Genomic DNA, 15,847 nt, shown 5'->3' on the forward strand with positions numbered 1-15,847 from the left:
ATAGAAGGTCTGTCTAACCACTTTGGCAACGTGATTGTAAAAGGGGAGAATACATGCCCCCAAACCCAAACAACTGTATGTAATGGATTACCCCTATGTGGTAATGTGGGGGCATTTTGTTATTCAAAAGGGGGATGACTATGCATTTAATGGCATTTAGCTGTAGGATGGCTCTGGCACCAGTTATCCATCTCTGTGAGACCCTTTGGAGGATCCCCAGCTGGGGGTGATTATGGCACCCAGTTTGCAGTCATCTGCAAACATGGTCAGCCATATCCTCCTGTGTTAGCCTGTACATCAGAAAAATATATACTGAAAAAAAGAGGTCCCAGGACTGAGCCTTGTGGGATGCCATGTAACTGGTGTAAGTCAAAAGGCACCTGCAATTAATGTGGGTGCTATCCCTGATCCAGTTGCAATCCATCTTGTGACATATGTGTTGATATCTAACTGGTGAGCTTATTTATGATGCCAGTGGGATTGGGGAAGGGTTTTGAGGTCCAGGTAGGCTGTGTGGACTTTTGTCTATGGACCTGGTAACTGTTTAAAGAATAACAGGTTCAAGAGGCAAGATCTGCCCACAACAAAGCTGAATTGGTAGGATCCAGTGTCTGTAGGTTCCTGATGTCTTTTTTTATGATTTCCCATGATGATATGGCTTTGCAGACCAGGCTAGTTAGGCTTATAGGGTGTGCCCGGGCCCTTGTGGCACCACCTTTGGGAGGGGACCACTGTTGTCCATTCCTTGGGTACATATCCTGTAGTAAGTCTGATATTGAACAGTGACATGTGGGGGTTAATTTTTTCATGAAGCTCATGTAAGATGCGGGCCCCAACCGCGGTCCCATTGATGCTGTGTTGTCTTTTGGGAGAGGGCAGCCTCACCTGTTCATCTGTGATGTCAGGAGGCTACACTCTGTAGGGATGGACATTTGCGCTTTGGGGGGGGTGGGGGGAGGACATTTGCACTGAACCTGTTTGCCAGGATGTTGGCAATGTCTGTGGGTTCAGTGTATTTTTCTTTTTTAAAACCCACAGCATATCTGGGGGCCACCCAGGTTCCTGCATAACAAAAGAAGGCCTTGTGATTGTCCTTAGTGTCTGGTGAAATTTTTCCCTTTTAAAGGGGGCCTTAGATGAATTCATGAGTGATCGTAGTTTTGCTAGTACTGATCAGAGATCCCTTTCCCCTTTTGGGATTGTGCTCTATCATGTAGTAGCCCCCCCTTTGTTGTATAGCTTTTTTGGGCCCGGGTCCACCAGACAGGTCCCCTGCCTTTGGAGGAGTGAGTCTTGTTTTTATTTGGGATAGCAATCCATGCATTCCAGTAGGTGCCCAAAGAATGGTTGTAAAGGATTGGTTTGAGCCTTTTTCCCCTGTCCCAGGGTTTTTGAAGGATACCACCGGTTTTGAGAAGTGTGACGTTTGCTTTTGAGAAGTTCTTCACCAAGATTACCTAGGATGGGGTGGGGGGGATATGGATGTCCAGTGAGATAAATGTATGGTCTGACCTTACCAATGAGGGTATACCTCTGGTGTGGAACATAGAGTCCCCATGTTGGTGATGATCAGGTCCAATACCCCTTTTGGGGGTGGGTGACCAGTTGTGCCATAGCATTTGAGTTTATAAATTCTAGAAACCCTTGGGGAGGGTGTTGGGGCTTGAGTAGTTTCCCAGTCAATGTTTGGGTATTGAAGTCACCCAATATAATGGTGTTTGGAAAACCTTCATATTCTCCAGTGTTCCCGGGAAAAGGGAGGGGGGTTCCTGAGTTTGGGAGGGTGGTCTGTAGCAGGCTAAAACTGAAAGGCATTTTTGCCCACTGTTAGTTGCACATGTATGGTCTTGATGCTTGGCAGTGCTACTAACCTGGAGGTGTGTGTATCTGTGATGTATATGGATACTCCCCTATTTTTTTTGGGTGGTCCAAGTTTTGTCAAAAGCATGGTATGAAGTATAACCTGGTAGTGCTTGTGAACCAGGTGTCTGTTACTGCACAGATATCGTATTCTCCATACTGAGGAGAGCCTGAGGGGCTTTTTGGGGTTTTAACATCTGGGTTGAGCAGCATTACCCTTAGTTTTTTTTTCCCTTTGTATTGTCTATGGAGGTGGGTTTGTCTTTTGACCCTTTCCCCAAAAAGGCACTAGGGGGGTGGCAAGAGCCTTAGCCAGTATTGAAAGTCCAGGGTGACAGGTGCAAGCTGCCCAAAGGAAGCATGGCATGTCGAGCATGTCATCCCAGGCTGACAGACACTGGACCCCCTTTGAATGACACCAATATGTTAGCCAACTGTTAAAATTGATCTTTTTGTCTGTATACTTGCATCATTCTTGGTGAGGGTAAGATGCTACACAAGGTCAGGGTCATACGGGCCCTTACATGATCAGAGAGCCCCTATGTCTGTCATGTAGTCCAGGGAGGAACATCTGAGGTAATTCACACCAGCATGGACAATGATGGAGCCATATTTGTACTTGCTTTGGAGTGACCTGAGTGCATGTGTTATGTGGCAGATCCTGGCACCACAGACAGCTCAAAGTGACCTTCTCCTTGTTCAGCCTGGTGAGTGGGACGTCAGTGTGTCTGATAAGTCACCTATTACAAGTGTATTAGGTGTGTTGTTTAGCCTAAGGGCAGTGACTGTGGGCACACTGACTTTGTGAACTATGTGATATGTGGGTATTGTTGTGGGGTAGCAGTTTTTTGGGGTGTCTGCTTTGGAGGTCTCTGCTGCTTAGGCAGAATTTAGAGCCTGAGTATTTTTTGTGGGTAATTTTTTGGTTTGTTGCATAGGTCTATGTGAGACGGGATTTGTGGTGTGTGGGTTACCTTCACCACCTGATAGACGGGCCAGTCATGGGTCGAGAGAGCTCAGCCTCCTGTTTGTCTATATAGTTGCATCTCTCACATATATCTGAGTTTGTTGGAGGAGAGGGTTGTCTGTGTACATAAGGATTGTAACATTGCCTCAAAATTCCAATATTCACCAGCTGGACTGGAGACAAAACGCCCTTTTGGACATGCCAGGATATTATGATGACATATTTTTGACTGATCAAAAGGATCAGTAGGGTTTTAAGTGTGTAAAAGAGTATAACAGGGTTTAGTGCTCAGGTTTGTTGGTGTTTTGAAAGATTATCTGAAAGGAGTCCAGACAGAACCATGACACTTCCTTCAGCTATGTCATAAATAGCCATGTACACTCATATATGTCCTGAGTCAGGGCCAACTGTACCTGACTGACAATGCCAACATCCTGTCAGACAGGCCCATAAAACATACCCACCTCCCACTGACAAAGGGCCCTTATCATACCAGGAGATATCACATGTAGAATGGGTAAACAGCTCCTTCCAAAGCCAAAACATGGCATCAATTGGATTACATTGTTTTATATGTGTCATAATGAACTAAAAACAAACAGACCCCGCACCTGAACAGTCTGTTGAGCCTCACCCTCTACAGGATTTAAACTTTTAATGGTTACAGCAACATATGGCACACCCACAAGTGTTTGCCCAAAAGAATGGGAACTATAGTCCATGTATGAAGTCTGATCTGCAAGGCCATGGAGTCCCTCATGATTGAAGTCATAAACAGAGCTATTGAAGCCCAAAAAACACACAACCCTACCAACTTGGTTTGTTCATGGGGAGATCATGGGTTAAACCTGCTAGACTGTTTGCAAGGGAGCCAAGGACAAAATCACTGAAAAACACACGTCCCACATAGACTTTGAATAGTTTTCAACATCCCAGACACATGTTGTATCCACAAAATCAACAACCAAAAAAAAGTATTGTCATATGAGGGTGGCAATTTTCCCGATAGATCACACAAGCTAAGAATTTTAGTCCTGTTTGTGTTAACACCTGCTGCCCCCATGGTTCATCCTGGGGTTGCATAAAACACACAACACCCTGTCAGTCTGATGATGTCAGCATCCTACAAATATAGCAGGAAAAAAAAAACCAGTAAAGCATATGTTGTTAATCCCAGATCATAACAGTTAGGTATTTAATTCAAATTGTGGTGTGTTTGTGTGTGTGGGGGTGTGTGTGTGGTGTTTTTTGGGGGTGTTTTGGGGACTAGGGAAAAAACATTAAAAAAGGGTTTTTTTTGGAATTTATGATTATCCACAAATACAGCAGTGGAAAGAAAAACCCAAAAACATATAGGGGTTTTGTTAATGCATCTTTTAAAAATTTGTAGGGTTTGAATCCCTTTCTGAGGGGTGTGTTTTCCTTTGAGAGGAGTGCCCTTTTGGAGACTGAAAACACATTAAAAGAGGTAATTCCCCTTTGGAAGTCTGATGATGTCAGATCCCACAAATAAACAGTGGGAAAGAAAAAAAAGCATATAGCGGGTTTAATCCAAAATCATAAAAAGTTAGGTAGGGGTTTGAATCCTGCAATTTCTGGGGGTGTGTGTTTTTTGAGAGAGTGCCTTTTGGAGACTGGAAAACACATTAAAAAAGGTAAATTCCCCTTTTGGAAGTCTGATGATGTCAGATCCACAAATAGCAGGAAAGAAACTCCCAGTAAACATATAGCTGTTAATGCATCTCTAGTATCATAACATAGTTAGGTAGGGGTTTGAATCCTGCAATGTGGTGTGTGGGGTGGTGTGTGTGTGATTTTGAGGAGTGCCCTTTTGGAGCTGGAAAACACATTAAAGAGGTAAAACCTCTTTCAAGTCTGATGATGTCAGTATCCCCCAAATACAGCAGTGGAAAAAACTCCCAGTAAAGCATATAGCTGTGTTAATGTGTCTCTAGTATCATAACATAGTTAGGTAGGGTTTGAATCCTGCAATTGCTGAGTGTGTGTGTGACACTGTTGGTCAATTTTTGTGGGTTTTGCTTTTACTACTGTATGCATATCAGTAAACAACAAGTGCATTGCACACCAGGGATCTGTGGCTACATTTATGTACATTTACCTCAATTGCATATGTGAAGTCATGAATACATCTGTTACCATTGAAATTTTTGCTGCTTCTCAGACCTTAGGTCACATATGTATTTTTGACAAGGCCAGCCACTGTAGTGATCTGTGGCCTGGTCATTTTGTCACACACCCATGACAGTTTCTATAGAATAGTGTGAGTGAGGGTTCATGCCTGGGGGAAAGACATGTTCAAACACAAAAAGTCTGTCAATAATGGGCATTCATTATAGGTGTACAACAACTTTTTGGATATGCATACAGACCCCTTTTTTTATGTAACAGAGGGGCATCAGAATACCTTTGGAAATTATCCCAAAAGGGCAGATGACATAACATGTGGCTGTATGTACACAACCCCCCATGTTGTCTACACCTATGTGGTACTGTCAGGATACTATGTTTTGTAAATGTGGATGACTATGCTTTGTTGGCTTATAGCTTTACAGCATGGGTTGGCAACAGGTATCTGTCTGTATGATACCCTTGTGGAGGATAAGTGTCCTGGGAATGCATTGTAGGCCATGTATGCATTACCAGATGTGGGGGACATATCCCTAGTGTGTTTCTTGTACCTAAGAGGGTATGCCAAACAAATGGTCCCAGGAATGGGTGGGTCAATACCACTGGTTACTGGTATAGTATAGTACCAGAAGGAAAAAGTACTTTTATCCTACATCTGTGTGTCATTGTCAAGACATCATCTAAGATTGGTTAAGTCAGGCTGTTGAGGTTATGAAATACCAGAATGCAAACCAATAAAGATTAACAGTATCACCCACAGCATAGTGTCAAACCATGTCATACAAAATTTTCCCCAAAGTTGTAACATATGTGTAGAAAAATGCATACTGGCCACCAATAGAAATATGAAGTGTTAACACTGTGTAATACAGGGCATGTCCCCCTTTCCCCATGTGTCCACTATGCATACATGCAGACAGTGCACCTCCACCATGTTCACAAATGTACACCTGCAAATCTGTACTGCACACATCACAATGTCATCCACTCACCAAAATGCCCAAACAAAACATCAGCCAAGTGGCACAGGGGGACAACTTTGGAATTAACACTGGTGTAAACAATACTACATTGAAATCATAGCTTTAATGCATCATGCCTGCTCAGATATACCTACAAGGATATCATTACATTTTACTGTTGACAACATGCTAACATTGCTACACTGCTATAGGTCACCCTGTGCATCAGCACCATGTTAGCCTGTTCCTGCATCAATGTTACAGATGACAGGAGGTGGCACACATCATATGCACAGGGTGTGTTTTTGGTTTGCCAGAGCCTGACAATGACCCATCCAATCCATGTTTGTGTGTGTGTGTGTGTGTGTGTGTGTGTGTGTGGGGACAACAGTACAGTATGGGCCCAAAGTTGATGTAATGTGTGTGTATGTGTTAGCCCTAGGTGTTTGGTTTATTTTGTGTGTCTGCATGCACACAGTTCCACCATGTGGCTGCCAAAAATGGAGGTTGTGGGACAGCCACAGACTGTACCTGCCAGGCTGTACAGATCACTGTCTCTGGCCAAAAAGTACCTTTCCTGGGGGGGACAGTATCGGTACTAAGCCAGACTGGGTACTATCATCAGAGGCAGAGGATGTCAACTGGACCCCTGTCCCTGCTGGGACTGGCCAGAGCCATTTCCCTGGTCTCTAGGATGGTCTATTGACAGCCCCCCCCAACATTGCTGGGGGTGGTTTCCACTAGGGGGGCTGGGACTTGTGTGTTGTGAAAATGCCAGCTGATGATGTTGCTGGCATACGCCATGCCCCCTCAGCCATCCTGCATGTCCTGGCCCTGGACATTACATTGGGGGACATCTATGTCTCCCCAAGTCTATCAATGACCTCAGTGTAATTCGGATGGCAAGGTAGGATACTGTCATTGATAGCGTGTTATGGGCCCTCTGCCCCCTTAGTCCCTCCTGGTGTCCCGTTCCATATGCCTGTGCCTGCATTACAGCCCGAAACCTGGGGTTGAAGACCGGGGCATTACTTTAACCCAAAAGTGCTCCCACAAAAACCCCCTGGACATATGCCTATGTGGTACCATTCCAGGATCTGGTAGGGCTGGGGAGGGGGATGTCCCAAAGATACCACACTATCCTGGTCAATGCCACTGTATGCTGTCCCTCAGCTAAGGCCATTGGTGTTGAGGGATGTATTGGCAGAAATGTGCATAGATGGGGGGGAAAGCTGTGTACTGTCGAGGGGGACCAACGACAGACCCTGTCAAACCTGCCTGTGCCACAACACATTTTCATCATGTCCACTATTTGTGGCAGTGACTTCAGGTTCCCTGCTGCACCACCCAACAAACCTCAGCACCTGTGAGGGAAACAGGAAACACACAAATTGTCATGTTTAGCACAATGCACACATGAAAAATGAACACATGAACACATGCACACCAAATGCACACATGCAAAATGAACACATGCACACATGCAAAATGAACACACAACACATGCACTTTAAACACATGCACACATGCACACATGAAAAATAAAAACACATGCACACATGCACAAAAATGAACACATGCAAAATGACATGCAAAATGCACACTACACCCCAGTCAACACACACACACAAAACCACACAACACACACACACACACACACACACACACACAACACACACACACACACACACCAAAAAAGCAATACAGAACATCCCATTAGTGGTTGATGGGGCAATATCACAAGCCAAAGAGTCCTTTCACAGTGTCACATGCAGGATGTGTTGCTCAACAGCATGCAGGGTGAAAAGAGTCCTTGTTGATAACAGTATACATGTCTTTGATGCATGTGTGTTGTTCAATGATTGGCCTACCCTGGAACACAATGTGTACATGGACACAACATTGCTGTGCAAGTATAAAATGCTTTCCAATGTCCTGTGCACCATCACTAAAGGTATACATACCATGGCCAGATGCACACAACTGTCAGGTGTATAGCAATAAATGCTATGTGTAGTACTGTAGTTACGTAACTGGATGCAGTGTGTACCATGAGCCATCATCAGGCAGCATCATGTGGTCACTCAAGGCCACTAATGACACTGGCAACTATCTTGCTGTACCTGACCTGCACCACTTTTACATTAACCATTTCACAGCAGTTGTTTGGGTATGTAAGGTGTTCAATAGGGAGCATTGCCTAACATGAATGTGTTGTGTGTTGAAGATGTACCACCCCATGATAGGCCTCTACCCCCCAGGTATAGTATGTGTGCTGTGGTTTTACATTTGGGATACTGGAGTTTACCTTACAGCAGGTGTCTACATATGTATCATATTAACACTTTCTGCAAAGACAAAGTGGTGTATATTGTGTGCATGTGTATTGACTCTGCCTATACAATGCCCACTACAGTGTACCACAATTGGTAGGGATGCTCTGTGCATTGCATTTGTTTGAGGCAGCTACTCATGTTACTGGGATGTGCATAGTCCCACAGAGAACATGCAGAGCAGGCATTATGTGTAGGAGTTTTACATGTGTATATGGCCTACAACTCTCCTATGACATGCACATGTTATATGCTATATTAAATATAGAACACTCACCAGCATGGGTCTGCTATCTTGCTATCACACCAGAGGGACCTACAAGGATATGAGACAGTTGTCAGTGTCAACAACTATGGTATTGCTGCTGTGTGTTTGTAATTTTACAGTAGTACAACAGGTGACAGTAAATACAGATTTTTTCCAAATTATCAGTATTGCATGACACCAGGCTCCACATCTTCTAAATACACAGTAAAATTTAAAAATGCATGTTCTAACAATCAGTAACAGTAGTCTACAGATATGCCATGTTACCTGGCTCTGATGTGCTGGGTGCCCCGGGCCTCCATGATGACACGTCTGTTGTAGTGGTTGCCAGGAGCCACCCGCTGAGGAGCAGCTCTTCCACTCTGGTGAGGGGGATGTTGCTGCACCACCACCTGTGGCAAGCTGTTGTCTGTGGACATCGGGGGCATTTCTGGACATGTCTATTAAATCACTGCAGTGATGGCACCTGCTCATAAGTCCGGGTTTTGCATGCCTACATCATTCACCCCGGGCAACATCTTTCCACAGTGCAGTCCCCTGCTGGTCCTGGCTGGTTCTGGAACAGCAGGTTGTGATGTTGTATTGGGGATCTAGGATTATTTTCCCTTCAGGGAATGGGTTGCGATTGTGAGAAAGTCCCTGGAAGACAATAAAACAATAATTGTGAGCAAGTCATGTGGCACACTTAACATTCTAAGTACAGAATCAATGAAATGCCATATATAGCAACCTATTGGCTGTCAGTAGATACACACTTTAATACCACATACTGCTCAGCCCACAACTGCCTGACAGTGCCTGGCACATTCTTTTAAAACCATGTTCTGCACAGCAACAAGTGAAACCAGTATGTAAGACTATACAACAGTACATGGCACACTGTATGTGACACAATGCACCCCTACCAAGGAGGTATATATCAAGCTAATGCAGGGAGAATATGTCATCCATTGCAATGAATGTAAAGTACAGTTACATTTACCAGTATACCACTAGTCTTGATGCCAAACCCTCCTAATATGTGCACATTTTTATATAGGTGGCATACTGCTGTACAACTATACATGTTGCTAGATACCCCTTATACCCTGTAACAAAATTTGATTGGGGGCATGGTACAGGCAAAAACACACATCAGACATACATACAACACAAAAAAGTATCCCAACCCAGATGAGCTTTTTTACCTACAGTACTGTGTGTCACTACTTACAAAACCTTATGCCTGAGGTATGTAATCTGGGGGACTACAGGAAACAAAAACAGTGTTTCCAAGCAATGTGAATACACCATACTGTGCTGTTTAGGCCTACAGCTTCAGGTAGTACTACAGTTCATATGGGAGTTGGATTCCCCGCAGTACCCCTCATAAGCATACATGTATTGCTTTAGCCTACAATGGGACACCCAGTCACAACAAGGGACTAATCACATCATATGCCATACTACTTTTTCTGCAATAGCATACACATCTTTTCTGGGATCACAGCTAGGACACAAACTACCATGACAGAAACAACACTAGCTATCACACCTTTTCAGACCTTGACACATTCACCCACATTCACCATCACACTCAGTCAACCTCAATAGCAATTTTGCACAAGTACATTTTGTGTGTTCATAGGGGAGAAAAGCTATTGGCCCTAGGGCCTACAGCAGCCTAGCCAAACTACCCTGGCCTTTGAAAACATGTAATTTAATTTCACTTTGCCCAAACCCCGAGGTGATTCCGGGGGTTTTCCATCTCCCAAAAAATCATCAGGGGTATTTATGACAACTGCTAATGAGGAGCTTTGTTTGCTTTGATAGGTGGTTTGTTCCAGAGTATGGTGTCTCTGAGATTCCCATCCCTCCAGCATGTGCTGTTTAGTGGCTGACAAGGTTAGGGCCCAAGGGTATCTGGGAGGGATTGTAATATGTTTAAAGGAGGATGTCCAACAGCTATGGGTGTGACATAGCTCAGTATTTTAGGCAGAGGTCACCTCGGGGTAGGCGTATGAAACACAGAGTAGCTGTGGTTTTGTGAGTCTGCATAGGGCATCTGTTTGAGGCCAGTTTACTCTTTGTGAGGTATGTCTGTGGTTTCCAGTTGCTGTAGTTGGCATTGTACTCTAATGGGTTTTAAGTGTGATAAGTAGGGAACACTGCCCTTTATTTCCTAGATGACACCCCTTTGTGATGACGTACCACAGATACATGACAGTGTGGCACTGTGATTATCAAAGGGAGGCTACTGTCCACCTGTGTCCCATGTTCCCTTTTCACACCTTCAGTGTTAGGTAGACTACCACCTATGTGGTAGTTAATGGGTACAGTGTTTGGCAAGAAGGGGTGGCACTGCAGTGTCAAAACTGAGGCCATATTGGCACCCCTGCCATGTTTTATGCCCAAAGTCTCTCTCCCCTATCTTTTTATATCTATATCTATCTATCTATATATATATATATATATATATATATATATATATATATATATATATATTTTTATATTTTATATATATATATTAAAATATATCACATATATATATATATATATATATATATATATATATATATATATAAAAACCACAAATGACACATACATATAAAACCCCTTGCTGTAAAATTTAAAATTAAAATAGGCACATATACAGTCCCTTTTATGGTGGGAATACATTTTTGTGACAGTTGTGAGATATACAGTTATGTAATAATATTGCACAAATTTTGGACTGCATTGAAGGTGCCTCAGCCCATGTAGCTTTAGCAAGCCTCACTGGCTACAACATAAAATGACAGACATACCCACAGCATTTAACCACCACATGTCATATACCAGCACTGCATGTTTTGTTTTTTTCCACACACTACAACCTACATAGACATATGCACAAAAACCTTCAAAAAATATATATGTACACCTTCAAAAAAGTTGCAGTATGTCCCTTCCCCTTTGCAAAAGTACAAAATAGAGATACATACTGCTACATATGGATGATTCACAGTATGTAGAGTACTCTTCATAAACATCTACTACATGCCAGTAAATACATATGTGTTACATACCTTTGTTTGTATTGCTGTTTCCTTTTGTTTTAAAGGGTTTTTTTTTTTTTTTTTCTTTTCTCTGTCTGTTCTCTTTTTTTTTTCTGTGTTTTTTGTCTGTTTTCTCCCTTTTCTCTGTCTCTATCTATCTCTCTCTTTGCTGCAATGAGATTATTGTGTGTAGACAGCGGGCCCTGCTTTTTAGGTATCTGCACATGTGCATGTGATGGCCTCTGCACCAATTGGTGCCCACCATTCAGAAATTTGCATGCAGCCTGCTGTGTGGTAATTGCATACTCACTGTCTAGCAGCCCACTGCTATAAAATGCTAGGTTAGGTAGGCATAGCCCTTTCAGCTTTCAAAGTGGGGCCCATGCTTGTTTGCTGTGGACACCTTGTGATTTAGAAGGTTGGTATACTTTTTTTCTGAAGCTATTGTAGCCAGTGATTTGCATGTTGTACTCAACCTGAATGTTGCTTTCTAGTACACACTTGTCAGTGTAAATTTACTCCCCACATGCTTACACAGATACATGGGGGTATGTACCCTTTTTTAATTAAACAATTAACTGCCATACAAAAGTAGTTATTGCAATGTTTTCCCCTGGCACATGAACTGTTTGTGAACTATACTGTAAATATTAATTACTCACTTCTGAACAGTTTGTTTTTTATTTGTGTTGACATTAGCACGGGGTGCTCAAGACAACTGGACACATTTCAGTACTGAGTATGCCTACCTACATCCTTGGTAGAGCCTGAAACACAGGTATATTGTTCTTTGGGTAGGGGGGCAGTACAGAGAGCATTATATTTTTTGATGTTTATCTTGCTGAACATACAGGGTTGCTGTGTACCTGTTAGTCTAACAAGGCAAGTAGTCTGTCTGTAGCTCCCACTGTGAATATCCCGATGGTAGCCAGAGGGGTTTATTCTTTTCTGTGCACCACCAGTCTTTTCGCACTGGAACAATGGCATTGTCACAGTTGGGTTTCTACAGTACATGGCTACATCCTTTGATATTTCTGTGTTGTACTCCTACATAAGGTATGCTTGTGGGACTCCCAAAGCTATTTGCAGAGTGTAAAACCCCCTGTATGCCTGTGTGTTTCTCCCTTTGCCAGGCCTCTGATACACTCAGGTATATATTTGAACGCCTCAGGAAAGGTACATATAATTACACCTGTAATATATTACAGACTTTAAGTTGAGACTGTGAGAGTGGCATATGTATTAATACACCTTTTCTAATGTAGCAGGGGTACTATTAATTATTGACAAATTTATTGTGTAATTCCCCACCTTTTGCCCGTCAGTACTTTTAGGGATTTGAGGACAAAGCTAACATTTGTTTAGGGAAACAGGGACATCCCTGAAAAGCAGTCACAGTTGGGGAAATTGGCCTCTGCCCTATTCAAATATGCCAGTGTTTATCCTGCTCTGATACTGTGTGGGGTTTGTAAAGTGCTACTGTAACATTATTTCCTGCTAGAATGGCTGGTTCTCTTTCACAGTCATGTATGCAATTCCACAACAACTGCTGGTAAAGATCCACAGAACAAGATTTGTGTTATGGCATTCCTATTTTCCTTTACATTCACTCATTGTAATGCATGATATATTTATTTCAGCACCAACTTGCTGTAAATCTACTGTGGCCCTAGTGGTACTTCATGCAGTCTAGTGTGTCCAAGGCCCGGGTTCGAGACTGACAGAGGTTTTATTTTGCTGCTAGCAGAACAAGGGCCCTGCCATGCAGATGACTAAGGCACTTTTAAGCAGTTGTAAGCGGTTTGCATGATGCTTAGTGATGCTTAAGCGCACACATCCCACACTCACAAACCCGCTAACTACTGCTTAAAAGTGCTTAGGCCTGCTAACCCCCACACTAATTTCTTTAAAAGAAAAGAAAGCGGGGAGATAGGAAAGTGGTAAAAAAGGGGCACAAGAGGGAAGACAGTGGGGAAACAAGCTCGGGATGTGCAGGACGGTGTAGGGAAGGTCCATAGCTGCCCATTTCTTTACCAGCAACAGCTGTGCATATGCAATAAATTTGGAGTGAATTTGAAACCTGCCACCCCTGGGAGAGGGGTGAGGACAACAAAGTATGCTGTACTGCCAATTATAATTATCAGTTTACATGTCCAGCGGACATGTGAAAAATGGGCAGCTATGTATGGGGCGTAATTTTTTGGATACAGATTGCCCTTTTTTTTTTTCAGGTGAGAGTGGAAGTGAGGTAGAGGAAGTAGGTATATTTGGGGAGGTAGGTTGGGAGGTAAACAGACAAGACAAACAAGACACATACAGGGGTGTATGACACATGGGGTGGGTGAACACAATTGAGGGGGCGGATGTTTGGGAAAACGCAAGCCCATGAGCCCACAGATGGTAACAGTGGAACTGAGATCCCCACCATGGGCAGTCACCACTGCACCTTCACAGCCCAAGGGTGGCTGTGCTGGGGGGGTGTAGATGGGCAGGCTCCCCGTGAGACACGCCACTCACCTCGAGCTGGCATAGGGGATCAGCGACTACGCTGGATCCCCTACGCACCACAACCCGGACCCTTAAGGGTGACAGGTGGCCCTTTTCTGCCCACGCTTGCAGGGGACAAGCCCCATCCCTGCAGTGCTTCCACCCAAGGTGGCACAGGACCAATAGAGGAGGGGGGCCCGGGATGGGCACCGGACCTGCTGGTGCCAGGTGCAATCACCAGCTGAGGAGGGACAGGTGGGTCCGCTGGGACCGGCCTTCCCATATGTTCTGTGATTAGGTGTGTTTAATTACAACATAGACAACAGCATTCCTAATTAGTTGTAACAGCATGCAGTAATATTCCCATTAACCCAACACACCAGGGTTCCAACAGTTGAAGAGCAAGCATAAGACACGCATATATTGAAAAACAGTGGACATTCCAACAGCATGCAGGGATGATTGGTGGCAACAGGCCACCAAGATTGTGGTGTTTGTACAGGGCACATGCATCAAAGTAAATGCAGATATTTATAGAACAATAGGACATATGTCCCAACAAATGTTTTGAGATTAGACATACCCATTGAGGTGTGGAATTGCTTTGTTTATGCACATACAGTAGGGTGCAAAAAGAAACCTCCATTAACATCTTATAAGTACTTTTAGTCTACACTACATTCCTATTGACTGCAGGTGTACATCCCCTACATGTATTATTGCACTTACCAAACATGCTTTTGGTTGTGTAATGGGTTTGGCTAGTTCATTATATACCTGACCTATATCTGACATACTAACTGTCCAAGATGCAGATGTTACTGCTACATATTATTATTTTATTTATATTTTTTATCTACATATCTGGATGTTTCACATGACATTTTCAGTTAAATTTGTACAGAAACCCCACATTTCTGTAGCACACTCACATTTCTGGGGAACAAATTAACAAGCTACTCATGTGCCAGATTTACTTATGCATGCCAGTCATTAACTGACTGTTGAGGACTGTATATATGCTTCACAGCTACTGGCACTTCCATCAACCACTTTAGATGGGACTGCCCAACTGTGGGTTGCCAGCACTTATTAAAACAGTACTATTTGTATAATGCAAGGGAACAACAACATTTCAAAGTAAGTGACATAGACACACTCCAGGTTTTATACCTTTATTAATTACATTACACACTTTTCCAAGGCTTTTTATTTGATATTACAGTGCAAAGGAAGCATTCAAGACATATTATACCTTTTTTAATAGGTTAGAACACTCTTTTCAGGCTCTCACTTATTTTATATGACAGTACATGCAGAGATATTATTCGACATATTTTACCTTTCTTAATTTTCTACACTTTTTCTGGCTCTCTGACTTATTTTATATAACAGTACATGCAGAGGAATTATTCAGGGCATTTTATGGCTGTAACTACAACACTTTCTTTCAGGCTCTCTCACCTATTTTATATAACAATACATGCAGAATAATTACTAACCTGCCTGGTGGCAGCCTTAGCAGCCTATCTGCATAGGCTTGCTGATTCACACACAGACACCTGCAGCTGTGAAGTAAATGAAGGGGTATTGAGACATACCTATCCATTATAAAAAAATTAGCATTCTTACATACTGCATTCCATGGCTACTACTCAGTAGTGGGGCATCTTGCATCCCAGGGCCTCCTGTATCCATTGGTTCAGTAGGTCCTGCTTCTTCTTCAGGTCTGCATGGTGGTGATGGACCTGCTCACCAGTCCGAGGAATTCCTGTGGCACTGGTGAGATCATGAGCTAACCGGTT

Source organism: Protopterus annectens, chromosome 12.part0 (genome assembly GCF_019279795.1).
Source record: "Protopterus annectens isolate FY-2018-M chromosome 12.part0, PAN1.0, whole genome shotgun sequence".
Classification (NCBI taxonomy): domain Eukaryota; kingdom Metazoa; phylum Chordata; order Ceratodontiformes; family Protopteridae; genus Protopterus; species Protopterus annectens.